This window comes from Pteropus vampyrus, unplaced genomic scaffold (assembly GCF_000151845.1).
Source record: "Pteropus vampyrus isolate Shadow unplaced genomic scaffold, Pvam_2.0 Scaffold2, whole genome shotgun sequence".
Lineage (NCBI taxonomy): Eukaryota > Metazoa > Chordata > Mammalia > Chiroptera > Pteropodidae > Pteropus > Pteropus vampyrus.
In genome coordinates, this window is record NW_011888783.1 from 29912595 (window position 1) to 29931854 (window position 19260).

Genomic DNA, 19260 nt, shown 5'->3' on the forward strand with positions numbered 1-19260 from the left:
AGATAGAAATAGGGTTGCTAATCAGTTGACTATAAAGTAGGGAGATTATCTGAGTGGTCCAAAGTAGTTACAGGGTCTTTTATTTGTATGTATATATGTATGTATGTATGTATGTATGTATGTATGTATGTACTTTTATATTCAGATCTTTATTTAAAATTTTCATCTGCCAACTTAGCGTTTTCCACCAACTCAGAGAGCAGAAACCCTCACAGGCTTCACGATCTTTTGTTTAGGTGCTGCCTTTGTGGGAGCCTTAGCAGCAGCCATTGCTGTCATCTTAGATGCTTGCTTAGCCTTTTTTGCTTCCTTGGCAACCCTGATAGCTTGTTCTCGTTGAGCTTTCCTAACTAGGTTTCTGATTCCTCTTGGCCATTATATCAGCAAGAGACGCATCAGTGATGGTCCTCTAGATTCTGACTGCACGGCGGGTACTTTTCTTTTGAATTTCTTCCGACTGTCTCTTTTTGTGCTTTCTTCTGTAAAGGACAGTCCAGGTTATCTGTCGAGGGTTCCTCTTGGAAAGGAATGCCGACTCGCATTTTGCATTAAGAAACTGGAAAACCTTCCCATCGGTCCTGGGGTTGGGCCGCGTGTGTCCGGGTGTAGATCTTGTACCCACTGAGACTACACAGCTTGACCTTCACTGCTACGGCTGCAGGAAAGCGTTACAGGGTCTTTTAAATGTAGAAGAGGGAGGCAGAAAACTCAGTGTAAGAGCGATGAGTGTGTGAAAGACGACTCTAGACGCTGCTGGCTTTAAAAATGGAAGAAGACTACAAGCAAAGAAATGGAAAGTAGAAAAGGTCAGAAAATCGGTTCTCCCGTAGACCCTCTAGAAATAGCTCTACCAATACCTCGATTTTAAACCAATGAGACCCATATTAGACTTCTGAACTATGGAAATACAAGATAAATTGGTGTTAGTTTGTCACTAAGTTTGTGGCAATTTGTTATGGTAGACATAGGAAATTAATGCAAAGGGTCTAGTCAAAATAAAAGGCCAACAGATACTGAGATTTGGACAGCCAGATCCCTCTTCTTTTACCCTGCAGTAGTAAAGCCCAAATCAACAACTGTCCCCCTCATTTCAAACTGCTCCCCCTCACAGACACATGCACAGAGCCTACAGGGAGCATATAGAGCTTCTGTCTTGAATGTGAGCAGACGGTACAATATCCACAGGAATGTGAGTGCAACCTCCAAAATATAAAATGGAACTAAATATTTTTTAAAAAGAGAAAATAGAATACAGAGGAAAGAAAAATGTGGAGGACAAAAAAATGTACTTAAAAGCCTATAATATAATCAGAAAACTAAGAAAATATTGTATCCATAAATCAAGAAAAGTGTGTTATAAAAAAAAGTGACGAGGAAGAACAGACTTCTGTGTTTGTATTTGTCTTTTAAAATTATATGTATATACTACTTTGCTTAAAGTATTAAAATAAAAATTGGCTAATTTATTTACTAAGTTGTGAGCCACACTGAAAGAATTATTATACGTAAGCCCCTTTTCTCCCTTCCATAAAATAAAGCTAAGTATAGCAATAGTGGTCATTTTTTATTGCTAGGAAGCTTGAGTTATGATTTTCCACATCTTTAAAACTCGTATTGATTACCTGAGTCATTTTTTTTTAATTGGGAAAGACTAATAAACCATCCAGTGGTAAATATTTTCTGTCATCTAAGATAAATGAACATTTCTTTATTAATTATGCTTAAAACACAAGTATAAATAGCTTTACCTCAATTACATAAAACGAATGTTTGATGCATACTGAAAAATAGAAATGGTATCTCAATGAGATTTCTATTTCTATTTCCCTCCGTCCCTCCCTTCCTCCTTCCATCCCTCCCTCCTTATTTTCTTCCTTCTTTCCTCTTTTTCCTTTTCATTTTACACTTCTGTATTTTTCCATTTAAAAAACTTGACTAGCTATTTCTCTTATAATCAAGAAACACATATATTAGTTTAAAACTCAATTTAAGGTAAAATATAAACATACAAAACTTTGTATATAACAATATGCGCATGCATAAGAGAAAGACAACAATAATACACTAAATTTTAATGATGGTTATCTTCTCTGGTCAGATGAGAACCTTTTTCTTCCTTCTAATTTTTATATTTTTCATATTTCAGTAACAACACTATAGTACTTCTAAGTACTAAGTAAATAATATTTTCCTTAAAGACAATGTTAGCAGCTTCGTTTATTTTAGCCCAAATTACTTTAAGACAGGCAGTAAGGATCTACAAAAGGGGCTGCTGTAATCAGATAGCCAGCCAATAGCAAGTATGTTTAGGAATAAGATTATGAGAGAAATTGTGGTAATTCCTCCAACTTTTGGGTTTGATAAGATTTACAGCATCTCCAGTTCCAGGGGCTGTTCCTGGTGTGTTAAATTGATTAGAATAATCCCATTTCCCTTAGCACCAGAGTTGGTTCAGGCTGAGCCCTCAATGCATGGCATTCCCTGGCCATAGTTATTGGCTCGGGTAGTCCAATTGCCTTAGGAATGGGATTCTGTTCTTGGTTTCAAGAATAGCATTCTTTCTCACACTGTGGTTCCTGGCAGTCACCCTGAGAAGCTAGCCCAGAGGCAAACCCCAAAACACATAAGAGGGTAGGATAGAAAGGATCATAAAAAAAAACAGAGCCAGAGTCCTATTTAAATAATACCCGACACTCACCACAGACTGTTTTTTCATTTACCTTAAACAAGAAATCATCTTTATTGTTTAAGTAGGAGTCAAACTTTGCAAACCAAAGTGTCTTACCTGATAATATAGGGAGAGAAAATTTTGAGTGTTTTTTATGTGTCAAGAATGTTATATATGTTATCTTATTTAATTTATAGAAAACAATGCTGTTACATTTTATTACTCTCATTTCAAAGTTAGGAAACTAGTGATAGTGATGTTGTTAAATTACCCAAGTTCAAACCTAGCAATAATTTTGTTTGCTAATTTTTATTTTGCCAAAAACAATTTTTAAAAAGAACAAGGTTTAATAAAACAAATGCAAAAAAAAAAAAAGGAAGAACATTCTAGTAAAAAGAATTCAGATAGCCTTTGTCTGAGAACCAAAGATAATTCTTCTTGAAAAAGAACTGTTGCCATCATTACACAAATATTTTCATGTGGACAGGTGAAAGCTCCATAATGGGTGGATGCATTAAAAGTCATATTCTGTTTCAGCTGGACTTGAGTAAGGTCTGGAAATGGGGTTTTTCAATAGTACTCTGGGTAATTCTGATAAGTAGCCATGATGGAGAACTAGTATTCTGGAAGACATAGGTATGCTTCAACTGGAATAGATCCCTGTTGCCTGCCTTTCTCAGAAATATATTTCCTGTCTTCCAACCTGCTTCTATTTGTCCTTCAGGCTATATTCCTCAGCCTGACAGATCCATGAATCATGTCTCTTCTAGCCCTCAGCTTTTAATAACTAAACATTATTTCTCATTCTCTTGTTGCCTCAATGATTGCCTGCTTCTATTTTGACTATTGTTTTCTTCTCCAGGACTACCCAGAGAAGAAAGGCTTCTCTCTGAGCCACTAACCACAAGATCATAGAAAGGAAACATTGACTTGACTATTTCCAAAGACCTCACACCTCAGATACTTACCTTAGAAGGTGAGGAATAATTCAATCTGATTCAAAATAATTTGTGATTGCAAACTTCATCCATAATTCTTTCTGACTATATTATGTTCTTTAGGGAGATTGGATTAGATCACATTTTGAAAAAACATTTGATAATTCCTAGGGTCTGATGATAACAATGATGATAATATGATCCAGGTCACTAAAGAACTGTTAACTAGTTGATGCTTTTGATTTTCTTATTTCCCCTAGTTTCCAAGATCAATGATTCATTGTGTTAATTGCTAGAGCTCAGATACGTTTCCCTTTCCCTCTTTCTCTTAGTCTCAGTTCTTTTTCTCTCCCCTACCTCTTTCCTCCTCTGCATCTTGTCTCCACTACTACAGTTTTGGCATTCATCCATCCCTCGACCTGCTACCCTTTCCAAAGAGAAAAAAATCTAATTAAGTTTGTCTGCGACTATCCAATAAAGTACATTTCTATTGGGTAGCTTTGGGCTCCGGTACTGATCCTTTGGTCTAATAAATAATGATCAACATAGCAGAACTGGTTTCACTCCAAGCTCTCAGTTTCTTTTCTTCAAAGCATTTAGTAGAGGAAGTATAGCTAGCAAGTCCTCTGAGGCTCTATAACCCATTGAGTACAATCTGGTTTAGCAAATAGCTGTAAAATGCCTGAGCAAGATTTAGCTAAGTGAAGAGGGAGAGAGGGAGAGAGGGAGTGAAGGAAGGAGAGAGGGAGGGCAGGAGGAAGGGGAAGGGAGGGAGAGGGGGAGAGAGAGAGAGAGAGAGAGAGAGAGAGAGAGATTCTAAGTAATGATTGCTCTCATCTTTCTTCTTTGTAATAGAGAGATGACAATATTGTCCTTGAAATGTCTAGATTTTCTCAGCCCCACATGGAGGGAAAGCCCAGTCAGTTATTTATTTGAAACTTTATTTATTTGAAACCTCAGAATGAATGCCTGAAGGTGTGAGAACTTGATTTCTTGCTTCCATACTGCCTTCGTGACCTGACATCTGTAACCTCTGCAGTGACTTTTCTCACTATTCTACACATACAGAATGCCCAGCTCTATCTAATGATTTGTAGTTCTCTGGTTGTTCTACATATTTGCAGAAGCAGCTCTCTCTTCCTTTCAACCTTTCCAGACTTTATTCTCCTGGCCAACTTCCACTTGAATTCAAGATTCAACATAAGTATGATATTCTCCATGAAGCCCCATGAGTATTCTTGATAATCTTCTGTGGGAGGCACAATTCCTTGCCAACACAAAAGTCATTCTTCTTTTTATTCTTTCTAATGAAGCCCCATTTTTTTTTCAAAAATCAGACAATAATCCTTAGTTCTCAGAAAAGGTGGCTTTAACAACTGGCTTAAACATTGTCATGGGACCAACTGGTAGCCAATAAGATATGAAGAAAAGTCTGTCGAAGAGTTTCAAGGAAGAATTTTCTCTCCTTAATGAGAGGACAGTATACAAGGAGAAAATCACTTATCTGTAACACTTCCTTTTTACTGCATTTAAACACTTTTGTGCTAGGACAAGTGTGCCAGAACATGTTTGTGTTGCAGCCATTATTTAACACTGAAGAGAGGGCCAGTAGAATTGCAGAGATGAGAGCCTAAATGTCATCGTGCCACCGAACCCAACTTTGTTGAAGTCACTGCTGGTTGACGCTTTTGTTGCTTGCAGCTGAAAGCATTCGTAACTGTTACCTCCTCTGTGTGAATAAATGCAATCACTGAAGTGTCCCTGTCATCTCAAAATCAATTCTGCCTGAGAGTGAGAACATCTTTACTCTTAAGCAGTACTATATTATCGACAACAAGAAAGCATCTGTAATTGGATATATTTGGATACGTACTTACTATTCTGATAGAAATAAGGCAGCTACACTGGCAAAAAGATCTCATGCAATTTGTCATTGGGTGGTAAAATTTAATATAAACCCATATTGACCAAGCAAATTGTCTTTGAAGTGTGCCTAAATACAGAAATACAAAAAGAAAAAATTTTCAGCCGCGTAGAAATAAAAATAATTCTGGTCTAATGATTTTCAGTTTCCCAATAAGAAGACCAAAGCTCACATTATAGGAGCCAAAAATCATCCATCATCAGCTATATATGTTTCTTGGTCTATATTATTTCTGTCCCAGACACTGGAAGTCTGGACTTCTCCCAGAGAAGAGAACTGTCATCCTGTCACATGATTGCAATTGGCAAGTCTTACCAAGAAACTTTGGCAGATTCTTAGAACAGGACTAACATATGTTTTATATATATGTGGGTAGGTGTATATATAGCCATCCATCTACATACATATATGTATACTTATTTATTTATAAGCCTTGGTTAAAGTTAGAAAAATTAATTTAGATGCATATGTATAAGTCACACAAATTAGACTAGTTTAAGAGGAATTAGTATAACCCTCAAAGAAATCATTCTGATTTTTTTAAAGTAAAAATGCCAATGCAAATTTCAAGAGCAGCACATTATGTTAGTTAATAACTTTTATCTTTAGATTATTGCTCATTTGTGTCAATGATTCATTCACTCATTCAGCAAGTCTTTATGAAACCAACTGCAAAAACAGATAAGACACAAAGACAAAGTTCTTTCCTTTGAGAATCTTATGGTTTAGTAGTAAACAGAAAAAATAGGAAATAGTTCATTTATTCAATCATTCAAAAAATTATTATTGAGGATCCTCTATGTCTGCCGTATGTACTGATAATACAGAGGTGAAAAGACAGAAGAATTACCTGCTTTCATAGAGCTTATATAATATTTTGGGGGAGAAAAGCATTAAACAGACATCATCAACATATATACATATAAGAAAGTGATAAACACAATGTGGAGACTTCAAATAGAAAGATATGATAAAGAATAACTGTGTGGCTACTTTTAAATGGGTGAACAGGGAAGACTCCTGAGAAAACATTTTAGTGGAGAACCAAGAGATGATTGGAGGAAGATGTAAAGTGAAGCGAGGGTCTTTATTCTGTTATTGCTATTGTTATTGCTACTGTTGGAGTCGGGGTGTGTGTGTGTGTGTGTGTGTGTGTGTGTGCGTGTGTGTGCGTGTTTAAGAAAGGAGTTACTAGAGGTGCTTTTTGACAATGGGAGCAACTGAGTAAAGAAATGGTGATTTAGAAGAGGATGAGAAGATAATTGAGAAACCAAGCCCTTGAGAAGTCGAAGTTAACAAAGACCCTTTATAATAAAACATGTATAGAGTGTGATGGATGGAAAATTTTAGGTTGAAAGGTGAAGGAATTCTTATTGAATTAATTTCATTTTAATTTTCTCATTTTCTCATGTTTCATGACTTATGAAACAATCTTATAAGCAGAGATTAAAAGGGCTTAGGAGATATAAGGAGAAAAGACAAGACAAAGACAAAATATCATTTTGGAAAGCGAGAATGCAGTAGTCCTATGGAAGTAAAACAATTGCTCTTGACTACTGCAATGGTTAACTTTGTGTCAACTTGACTGGGCCACGAGGTACCCAGATATTTGCTAAAATATTGTTCTGGGTATATCTGTGAAGGTGTTTCTGGGTGAGACTGACATTTGAATCTGTAGGCTGAATAAAGCAGACTGCCCTCCTCGGTGAATGGGCCTCATCCAATCCACCAAGGGCTTGAATAGAACAAAAATGCTGAAGAAGGGAAAATTCACTCTCTCTGCCTGACTGTCTTGAAGCTGGGACTTCAGTCTTCTGATTTAAGACTTGGACTTGGACTGGAACTTACACCACTGATTTCCTTGGTCCTCAGCCCAAGGACATGGACTAAAACTATACCATTCACTCTCCTGGAACTCCAGCTTCATGACTGAAAATCTTCAGACTTCCCATAATTGCATGAGCTAATTCTTTATAATCTATCAATCTATCATCTATCTATCTATCTATCTATCTATCTATCTATCTATCTATCTATCTATCTATCTTCTATCTCCCATTGGTCCATTCCTCTGGAAAATCTTGACAATTACGGCTACCAATTTGTTATATAGACAGAATTTAAAGTGTTCCTAGACAGCATAATTATTGTGTCTTAACCGATGTTCATTTGTTTTGAATTATGGGAACTATTGCATGGGAATCAAGGTTGCAGCTCAGCCAGATAAAAGAGAGTAGCAGAGAGAAGTATAGGGTGTTGTCAAAGAATGCCTTAATTATGTATCATAAAATCCCAGCTGGGTATGCAGGAGAGAGGACCTGAGGAGGGCAGATTGGTAATGATACAATCACAAACTCAACAAATTAGAAAGTCTTAATAAAGTCAAAATATTGCTTGTGTACATGTACTTAATTTCATGAGCTATTAGTTTAGGTGACTGTAGTCAGAGAGGGGCATGCTTGCACTTGAGATCTGGAGATAATGGATTCATTGATGACCACGAGGTCAAAAGTATGACTATATGAGAAGGTGGCTGAGGGTAGGTGAAGAATAACATAATTTTATTGTAAAATGGAGAGGTTCAGAAACAATAGTCTAAGGTATTAGATGTATCATCCATGTAGATATTAAAGTCAGTAAGAAGGAAGTCTGTGAGAATAACCGTGGAATAATAAAAAGATAAAGATCCAAGTGCTAAAGTTATCAAATAAGAAGGCAACTGAGTTCTCTAGATGACGACGACAAGGAGGGGTAATAGATGATAAAGTCTGATGGCAAAAACTTCGAACAACTGGCAGTTTGGAAGCATGAGGGAGGAGAGTAGATTTGGAAGAGGAGAGCAAGGAGAACATCCACTCCAGAATCAGGCCTGTAGTTAGGTTAGGATGTTAAAGAAAAACAGCCTACACTGACTACAATGCATCAGAAGTGATTTCAAAGGGCATCCATGTTTTACTTAGAGTAAGAGAGCAAAGGGAACATTCAGAGATGAAGTTAAGGATGCAAAAAAGTTTGCTGATGATGAACTGTTAGCTTCAGGTGTCAGAGTACAAGGGCTTGGGATGACAGCTGAAGTGAAAAAGCAGGTCATATGAGTGGACGTGAAGAGTAGTATGAGGATGAATGTTTGGCTAGGGGTCAGCTCTTTTCTAAAAAGAGCCATATAGTTAATGTTTTAAGTTTGGCAGGCCAGGTGGCCTTGGTCACAACGATTCAACCCTGCCTTTTTAGTGTGAAAGCAGCTATAGACAATATGTAAACAAATAAGCATGGTTATGTTCCAATAAAACTATATTTACAAAAACAGTCTGTGAGTTGGGTTTGGTCCATGGGTAATAAAAAGAGCAGGTAGCAAAGTGAGCATAGGTTTCTGATGATGAGTGAGGTAAGACATAGAAATGTGGGTCAAAATGGGTGTTTGATACTTTCCTGGAGAAAGAGGATAGCCAGTTTAAGATGGAAGTGTCTATTCATTCCTGCAGCTCCCAGATGTGGCAGCCACAAATGAAAAAAGACCTTGACATGAAACTGCTATAATGGGGCAAGGGGAGTATATTTTCTTTTGAGAGGCCCCAGGGTAACACAAAATGGTGAATGGCTCTCATTTACCTGGAGCTAGAGCCTTGGGACTCCCTCTCCTCAGTGTCGTTGATTCCAGTGAGCTGACTCCAATTCAAAGGGAAAGGGCAAGGCATGGCTTCATATAGTGAGAACACATTGACAGAGTTTCTAAAGAAATGGGATGCAAACACAGGTTAATATAGGAATAGGCAAGGTTTCCTTACTCTACTCATACCTATATCCAAAAACTCAGTCACTAAGTCACTTGGTCACATCGGGTTTCTCCAATATTTAAAAATTATTCAACAGCTTCCAATCAAGTGGCTTTAAGATTTTGTCAGACATCAAATTATCTATTTGAGGGCCTGGTGTCTTTCATTACACTCATTTGGAGTCTCTCACCAGTCACTCATTATGACAGCATCTTGAACTCAATACATAGAAACAGTTTCAAAAGATCTCTAGATTGAGTTCACTGCAGATTGTAAGTAGATTCTGTACTCAGAGATGCTCTCTTGGATGCTCATTTTTAATGATCATTGAACAATAGGTTTTCTCCCTCATTTCTAAAAGATTTTTATCTCCCAGACCTAATTATACCCTACAGAATCAGACCAAATATCATTGATGCTGATGTTGTTTTGCTGATATTATTAAAACATTCTCCAAACATTTAAATTATTCCTTAATAATAAACCAGGTAGCACTTTATAAGGAGATATCAACTCTTTAAGATCTTTGGAGTATATGCTATATTTTGCTAGTAATCTGAAGGAATCTAATGTGCTTCTTGATAGTAAATTAGGCCCTGGGATACTGGTTTATTGCTTATAACTTGTGAGGTTTCCGTCATGCTGATAGCAAAAGAGATGGGCTTATCTTTTAAGAGAATGCTTCATTTGATCTTACTGAAGAAACACAAAAAGAAATGGTTTGTTCAGTTCAAGTACATTAGTGTAAAAGCCTATCTTTTTTCTTTATTTAAACTATTTTTTCCTTATAGAAAATATATATTGTAATCAAAGACATATTTTGGTAGATTAAATAAAATTTTATATTTATTTAGCAATTATTATATGCAATCTTAGAGAAACACAGTTGAACAAGACTTGATGCCTTCCATATCCTTGGTTTATTTAGGTTTATATATTCTTTGTAGGATATAAATATATGTAAATATGTAACCTATGTTTGACGCCAAAAAAAAAAAAATCAACAATTTAAAAAGAATACTTGAATTATACAGTATCAATCACATAGATAATAATAGCAGTTCACATTTATTGAAACCCTACATTAATACTCAACATTATAGTAATCATTTCACATGCATTAAGTCATTTACTTCTTATAATAACCCTATGAGGTGGGTACTGGTATCCCATCTTAAAGATAAGTAAATTATGACTAACAGCTAGTAAGTAGCAGAGTTGAGTTTCAAAACTAGCTCCATTTGACTGCAAAGCCCTTGATCTTAATCTCTATCTCATTATGTTTCAGAAATACACATTTTAAGCTGGGGAGAATCAATAAGTAAACGTTGGTTATTGTAAGATATAGATTTTTGCCACTCGTTGACAGACAGAAAAATGTGACATTTCAACTGCTGGCAATAGGTCTTCAAGAGTTCCTCTTAAAAATGTAAACTTGTACTCCTAGAAAGGCAACATATTTAGGAAATAAATATTTTCAAGTTCTTAACATGTGTGTCTTTGCAAAATTTTAAAGGAATGAGAAAAAGGACAGATAATTTTTGATAAGGTTAAGGAGTAATAGGTATGGAATAAGGAAGGAGCAAGCCAGAGTATGGGGAAGCAGGTAGGGAGTACCAGCACTAGAAAATGGATAGTATGAAAGAACTGGGTATGTGTGGTGGTGGCTCATAAACGGGGACCAGATAAAAGAACATCTAAGACAATATTTCATAGCTACATAATTTTGCACAAGGCCATTATTACTACTTCTGAAAAAGTCAATGGTAAAATTGATTTGTATGAATTAAAGAAATAGTAGCTGCTTTAAGCAATGACCGAAATATAATTTCTATTTGTCAAAGACCTTATAATCAAAGAAGCATTTTTTAACCCTTTCAAACCTATTTGCTCCACCATTCTTTGTATAACATCAGAAGATTTTTACCCGTGATTACTTGTAACATATGATTCTGGATTAGCCTTAAACTCAGAAGAGGGATGCTGATAGAATTGATTGCTAATTAATTTTGTTGCTCTTTTTCATTGCAGTCACACTCTTAAGTAAGTATAAAATTCGTCGATATATGATTCATTCACAAAACTTAACTGCAATTTTAGTTAAATACTTAGTTACCTTCATTGTAATGCTAATAATGATAAGGATGATGATGACTGTAACAATAATAAACTGAAGTGGTTTTAAGGTTAGAAATGTGAGTCTAAAAATGATATCTCCATGATCTGCGTTTATCCTACATCAATAATTTTGCATCAAATTTGCTCAATTTACAAATCAAAAATAGATTTTTCTGTCAGCAAAGATCAGTCTTGTATCTGAAAATCAAGCACAGCTTGTACATCATCATTAACCATAAAGGCTCTGAAATCAGAACTTAGCTGCCAATTTTGTTGATGATGCATAAGAAGAAATCGAGTACAGCTGGCTCTTCTGTCCTATGCTAGCTCTGCAGTACTGACATTACTGAAAATCTGTTTGTTTTTTGTTTCAGGAAATTAAATAGCTATGACTAAAATGAAGCAGAGGGAACAGATATATCTGGGTAATAAACAGGTGCCATTTTTATTTTTAAGTTTTTTTTTTCTCAGATTCACTTTGATTACTTCAACATTACTTTAATTTGACCAATTGAAATGACCTTGAGGAAGATATGTGAAACTTCTTTAAAAAAGCCATCTAGAGGAGCCCTTTTTCTTTGATAAATGGGGGTCGAGTAACACCAATCATTTATAATTTAAAATCCACCATAAGTTAATAGAATTTTCTCAACGATTGTTCCTTCTAATAAAGTTGTCCATAGGCAAATTGCACCTCTAAAAAATAGACTTATTTGCTGACATGTCAACTACCTGTTCAGAATGGACACTTTATATGATTTAGACCCAATTTCAATGTCTTAGTTGTGGAGAAATAAACCAATTTCTAAATATCACCTCAAAATGAGGAAAAGAGAATTATCAACAAGGCAGCATTAAGTTAATGTCATAAAACAAAATTCTAAATCCCTAAATCTATTGGAAGTGTGGTGAATCAAGGAGATCCTTACCCTCTTTTCCAGAGGAGCATAAACATGCTGTGCCAATGTGGGGTTAAGCTAAGAACTAAACACATACATATTAACTATCACCACTTTAGGAAATCCAGTGAAAACAATCTTAAAGTCATTTTTTTTTTAAAGAAAATGAAAAGATGGGGAGGAAGAGAAGAGATATCAGAAACATATTTCTGAAATTGGAAAATAGGTAGATGAAAACCTGACTGACTTAGCAGACCCCAGAGGGTGGAAACTAAGATGATAATGGGAAAGCTGAGAAACATCCTCATTAACCAAACAGAATGGTTCAGGAAATGGTAACACCAGGTAACTCTGGAACTGAAAGTGAAGGAGGGAAGGTCAGTGCTAAAAGAGGATTGGGTGAAAGTTGAATCTCCTTTGATCTCCTTCCCAGCTCCATTCCACAGAGAGACTGACTCTCTCCACTTTAGAATAAGTCTGTGGTTTTATTTTGGACTGAGGGAGACCAGGCACAGTTGAAGACTTGAATATCCTACTGAAAACACCCCCTCAAGCTCCTTCTTACACTTGTTACCAGGACTCTGGCAGCCAGATCTCAACCCTCCAAGAAGGAGATAGGTGAACTTTTCTCTGGTAACCTGACCATCTCAACTAGAAAGACCTAAAAATACTGCCAACAGAAGGGATGCCAAACAAAGAGCTTTCATAGATCACCCTGCAGTAAAGCACAAGGTCAGTGAGCCCCATATGCATATATGCATTCAGAGCTCCCAATTAGCTTTTTGTCTTACGTTTTTAATCAAGAGCAGAAAATCAAGGATTATAAGACATCTAAGAAAACCTCTAACATGGAAAGGAGAGACCAAAATAAACAAGCGATCAAATGCAACTTGGAGGAATAGATACTATCATTCAGGGAGAATTAAATTTATATACATATTTATAAATTTGTATTTATGTACATATACATATATCCATATGCATATATATGTACATATATATACACATATATACTATCATTTGTATCCTCAGAGAATTAAGATATAATTTTATAGCCTTAAAAAAGAACAAAACACCACACAAATAGAACATGCAGAGAACTCTCAAAAAGTAAAAAAATATATAATAGCATAAATTAAAAATATGACACACTGGTGTTTATAGCAGCATTATTCACAATAGCCAAAAGGTGGAAGCAACCCAAGTGTCCATCAATGGATGAATGGATAAACAAAATGTTGATGTGGAATATTATTCAGCTTTAAAAATAAATGAAATTCTGATAAATGCTACAACATGGATGAACCCTGAAAACATTTTACTAAGTGAAATAAGCCAGACACAAAAAGACAAATATCATATAATTCCACTTAAATGAGGGACATATATTCCATCAAAGTCATGGAGAAAGAAAATAAAATTGTGGTTGTTGGGGGCTTGGTGAGTGGAAGAATATGGAGAACTATTACTTCATAAGTACAGAGTTTAAGTTTGGGAGGACAGTAAAGTTTTGGAGATGGATGGTGATGGTGGTTGCACAACAATGTTAATATAGTTAATGCCACTAAATTGTATGCCTAATTTTATGTTATATATATTTTGCCATCATAAAAATAAATGAAAAAGTATATAAGAATGTTAAGTTGAAAAATAAAATTGAGGAATTTTCTCAAAAAATACACAAAAACAAAATGAAATATAAAGAAAAGGCATGGGAAAATTAAAGGACCAATCCAGGAGTTATATAAATATAATTTCAGAAAGAGAAAGAAGAAGCACATAAGAAGAAATCATTAGTAAATAATTCAAGAAAATGTCCCACGTTATATTAAAATAAAGGTTAAATACAAAGAGAGAATCTTAAGAGCAGCAAGAGAAAAACAATTAGTTATCTACAAGGGAGCTCCTATAAGACTGTTAGCCGATTTCTCAGCAGAAACTTTGCAGACCAGAAGGATTTGGCGCAAAATATTCAAAGTAATGAAAACCCAGGTCCTACAACCAACATTACTTTACCCAGCAAAGCTATCATTTAGAATCAAAGGACAGATAAAGAGCTTCCAAGACAAGAAAAAGTTGAAGGAGTTCATCACCACCAAGCCAGTATTATAAGAATGTTGGAGGGACTTCTTTAAGAAGAAGAAAATACATATCAAAAATATAAATAAAAAATGGCAATAACTACATATCTATCAACGAGCACTTCAGATGAAAAAGAATTAAATGCTCCAATCAAAAGACAGAGTGGCTGAATTAATAAGAAAACAAGACCTTTATATATACTGCCTACAAGAGACTCACTTCAGATTAAGGACACACAGACTAAAAGTAAAGGGAATATATCATGATGGACCTAGAGGGTATTGTGCTAAATGGAGTAAGTCAGATAGAGAAAGACAAATGCCATATGATTTCACTTATATGTAGGATCTAAAGAACAAAATAAATGAACAAAAAATAGAAACAAGTTCATAGATACAGAGAACATTTTGAGGGTTATCAGATGGGAGAGGTTTGGGGGGCTGGGTAAAAAAGGTGAAGAGATTAAGAAGTACGAATTGATAGTTACAAAATAGTCTTGACAATATAAAGCATAAGGAATATAGCCAATAATATTGTAATAACTGTGTACGGTGTCAGAAGAGCGCTAGATTTATTGGGGTGATCACTTTGTGAGTTATATAGGTGTCTAATCACTATGTTGTATACTGAAAACTAATGTAGTATTGTATGCCAACTATTTCTGAAAAATAAAAAATATTATTAAAAAAAGAAAATTCTCTACAACTATAAGACATTAATTTCCATATGGAAAATCCTATCCAGTGCTCAACATAGTGGATAGAAATAATATCATATTGAGGCATATCATCAGAAAATTTTAGAACATTGGCAACAAAGAGAAGATCATGAAAGTTTCCAGAAATGGAAAAACTGTATCAGAAATCACAATGGCATTGTACTTCTTAATAGTGAGATTGGAGCAATGCCCATAAATTTCTGAAAAAAAGTATTTCCCACCTAACACTGTATTACCAGAAAACTATTAATCAGATAAAGAAATTTTAAGAAATATAGGGTCTTGAAAAATTTACCTCCTAGACGCTCTTGCTCTGGGGCTACTGGAAGATTAATTCTAAGAGAGAAAGAATATGTATGTGGAGGAGAAGGGAGTGGGAAACACTAAAGAAAAGAGGATTACATGGGCCAGCAGAAACAGGGGATCCAATACAAGGGAAAGGGGAAGAGAAGCCCTAAACAAGGATAGGATTACAGGGTAATGGCTTTTCCCCAGACATGCAGGGCCAACTCCAGACTGAATTTCATCTCGTTAGACAATTTTTGGCCGAGGACAGTGCAGGGCTCTTTATCTGTAGCCTCCTATCCTTCCACATGGAACAGATATGCATAGAGGAAATTGGTGGAATTATCATTTTAAATGATGATGGTCTGTATGAAGCGATAGAAGAGTATGTTCCTAATTTAAATGGTTATACTGAATCAGACAGTTTTGCAAGAGCCTTCTGATTCCTGTAAACCACAGTGCAGAAGAAAATACAAATATGTCTAAATAAATGAACTTCTCCTATATGCACATTCTTGTGCATACATGTGTATGTGTGTGCATGTGTGTGTGTGTGTGTAATTTCTTTGAAAGGATATACAAAAAGCTGGAGACATATTTGCTTCTGGGAAAAGAAAGTGTGTGGTCGGGTAAAGGAGGATGAGGAAGACTTACTTTTTAAAATATATCCTTTTGCTGCTCCTTTTTGAATTTTTTATCACAATTCAAAAATGAATAAATTATAACATAATTTTAACCAAGAAATTATATATATATATATATATATATATATATATATATATATATCCATAAGTAAAATGATGTGAGCACAGGGATACCTTTGCACTAGCAAAAGACTGAAAACAACTTAAATGTTCATTGAGTTGATACTGGTCAAATAAATTATGTATATCTCTGCATTGGAATAGTATACAAACAGAAAAAATAATTGAAAATTTCTTTGTGTATTGATACAAAACTATCTCTAAAAATAAGTTGTTAAAGGAAAATAAAAAAAGATACATTCTTAAACATATATGTGTGCTGATATTTGCTTGTATATACATAAACTCTCTCTGGGAGAAATTACAAACATTTTATGAAAACGGGTTAACCTGGAAAGAACTAGATGGCAGGGGAATGGGAAAATGACAGAAATTATTGCTGTACCTTTTGAATTCTGAGCCATTTGAATATGTTACCTTTGAACACCAAATTGAATTACAATATTGAAAATGTGGGGCATTTTAAAATAGCCTGGATTATTTTCATCTCGATTCTTTCTTTTTTCTCTATTGCAAAGCCAGTATGAGATCTTTCATCTAATAATAACACTGTGTTTGTAGTTCTGCAATGCTTAAGAAATAAAATCTGTTACTCCTGCTGGGATCAGAACAGTTGTCAGCATATGTGGGCAGCAGTGGGTGAAGAGCTTTTGAATTTAAGGCCTATAAACTAAATAACAAAGTCGAATGTATTATAACTTTATTGTTTTTGATTTAGGAGAAATTTTATATTAATGACATTTATAAACACATCAGTGATGTTCTTCTCTATGATATACATGAGGCCAAGACTCTATACATTAGCTTTATGCTATCCATTCAATCAAGATAGGTCAGAGATATAAAGGAGAGGGGTAATGGGAACTCCAGACTGGATTTCAAAGCTGTCTTGGTCCCTGAATTTTCAATGGCATGACTTACTGGGATGGATAGAGGGGAATATTTTCTGGTTCTTCGTTTCTCTTCTATGTGTTTATAAATCATTATGCATATTAGAAATTTGGGCATGAATTTAACTCCATAGAAGACTTTTGAAAATGCTATAGATAACTTAATTTCAAGAAATTAAGTGGGCTCTGTGTGTCATAAAGCCCTTGATATAACATGGTAAAGATAAAGTACAGAGGTAAAGAGCCTTGCCCAATAATTAGTCCATCTGTATGCAAAATTTGTGTTCACAGATCCCACCAGGCTCTCTTTCATATCTCATATTACAATCTCTCCTCACACAGATTCACCTTGTACCAGAAATATTTGTCTGAATTATAGAATTACTAAAGAAGCATATTCCACAAGTCTTTTGATCACTGTGTGAACATTTACTTTCCCAAACAAATTTGACAGATTTTCGAGGACATTGCTGCTTCTACTGTGGTGCCATCTGTCCCAATACTAAAAACTTGGGTAATCTTTAAATGGATAAAGCTTTAAATGGAATCCTCATAGCATAACAAATAGCTTTAATGGCACCTCTTTGAATACCTAAGTCTCCAAATGAAAGGTACAACTTTCAGTAGAAGTCCTGAGGACAATAACAAGAGGAAAGAAGGTTTTTACCGGAAGTACTGGCAGAGCATCAGGGAAGGTCATGGGCCAGCTCTCTTTAGAAAGACAACTTTGATGATGGTATGGAGTAGAACCAGATCAGAGAATGAAAGCCACTGGTGACAGAAGATGAGATAGGTGGCTGTTGCCAAAATCCAACAAAAAATGACAAGAATTGAAGGAAGAGGGAAGAAATAGCCAGATTTTTAGAAGGAGGAAAGTGCGTATGTGTTTGGCAGGGGGTTCAAATAGGGAATCAATACTTAAAGGTAGAATAGACAGGAAGCTCTGAGACATTTGGCAAAGCCCACCACTCATTTCTCTGCTATTTACCAGAAGTTAGGGTCACAACATTGGCCTTGGGGAGGTGCAATGTGCAAAAGATTTTACTTCTCTATGTTGTTCTTTTCTGTGATCGTCCCATAATCCCACCATATAAGTCTATGCAGGTGTTGACAACAACGAAAGGTCAGAAACAAATGAAGGAAATTATAACATAGAGGAAAAATGAAAAACTGTTCACTAAATAAAACTTTCCCAATAGTTCAAAGGAAAAGAACAATAAAAAACAATATATTCACAGAGATCCCTTAAAAGCAGACCCCAATTTCTAGCCTTGCTTCCTTGTCTCTAGTCCCCTGTCTCAAGATCCACTATCGTTTACATTCCTCTTAGAAAGCACTTTTTCTTCATATCTGTGCAATACATATCTTCAGTACCTTATGTCTTGCTCACCATAGCTTGATCTCATGGAGGGTTTCCTTTCCCAACCAGTGCACCCCATGGATGTTATTAGTAGCAATACCTTTACCAAAGCCTCAGTCAGGCAGCCTAAAATAATACTACAGAAGGTCTCTAACAGCACAGTCCCTGTAGAGTTTGTATTTCAACTTTTACCTATTGGTAGCCATGAAGATTTACCACTTCATTCTTCTTGATCATCCGCTGGATTCTACACATATATATCTCCCAAACGCAAATAATTATTACCAAAGGCAATTCACATTTAGAGAAACATTTCCCAAATATAACATAATCTGCACTGAGTCTACCCTAAATAGAGATAACTGACTAAGTTTCTATGCAGAGCTATGTCAATTCCCACTTTGTTTGTTCTTCTGCTTCTATGTCCAGGTTCCTATAGGTCTATAAGAAGCAGACTGCATTATAGTAACCTTTACAAGTGACAGCAACTCCCTTCCTACACAAAAATGTTGAAATCATAAAATTATTAGAGTATGGATATGAATGTGTGTGTATGTGTGTGTGTGTGTGTGTGTGTGTGTGTAAAGTGGGTGGAGTGTTATTTTTCCAGTTATAATTAGTTTCGTTCTTTTCTGAATTTATTTGCTACTTGAACTAATGTTTTGTTTCTTGTCTATAACAAAATGCCATACATACACAGTATCCATAATATTTTGTATACCACATAGTTCTGGAGAGCAAATAGACATGCACAGGAAATAAAATACTTAAATAGAAAGAAATTTTAAATTTGAAAAAGAGAAGGTAGCCAAATTTTTTAAAAATGAGAATTCTTAAACTT

The 19260-nt window shown here is 35.3% G+C and overlaps 1 pseudogene; it reads right to left on the reverse strand.

Annotated features, from left to right (window-relative positions):
• Positions 1–106: 106 nt before the first annotated feature.
• On the reverse strand, positions 107–7457 carry LOC105292149 (annotated as a pseudogene).
• Between the last annotated feature and the right edge of the window lie 11803 nt (positions 7458–19260).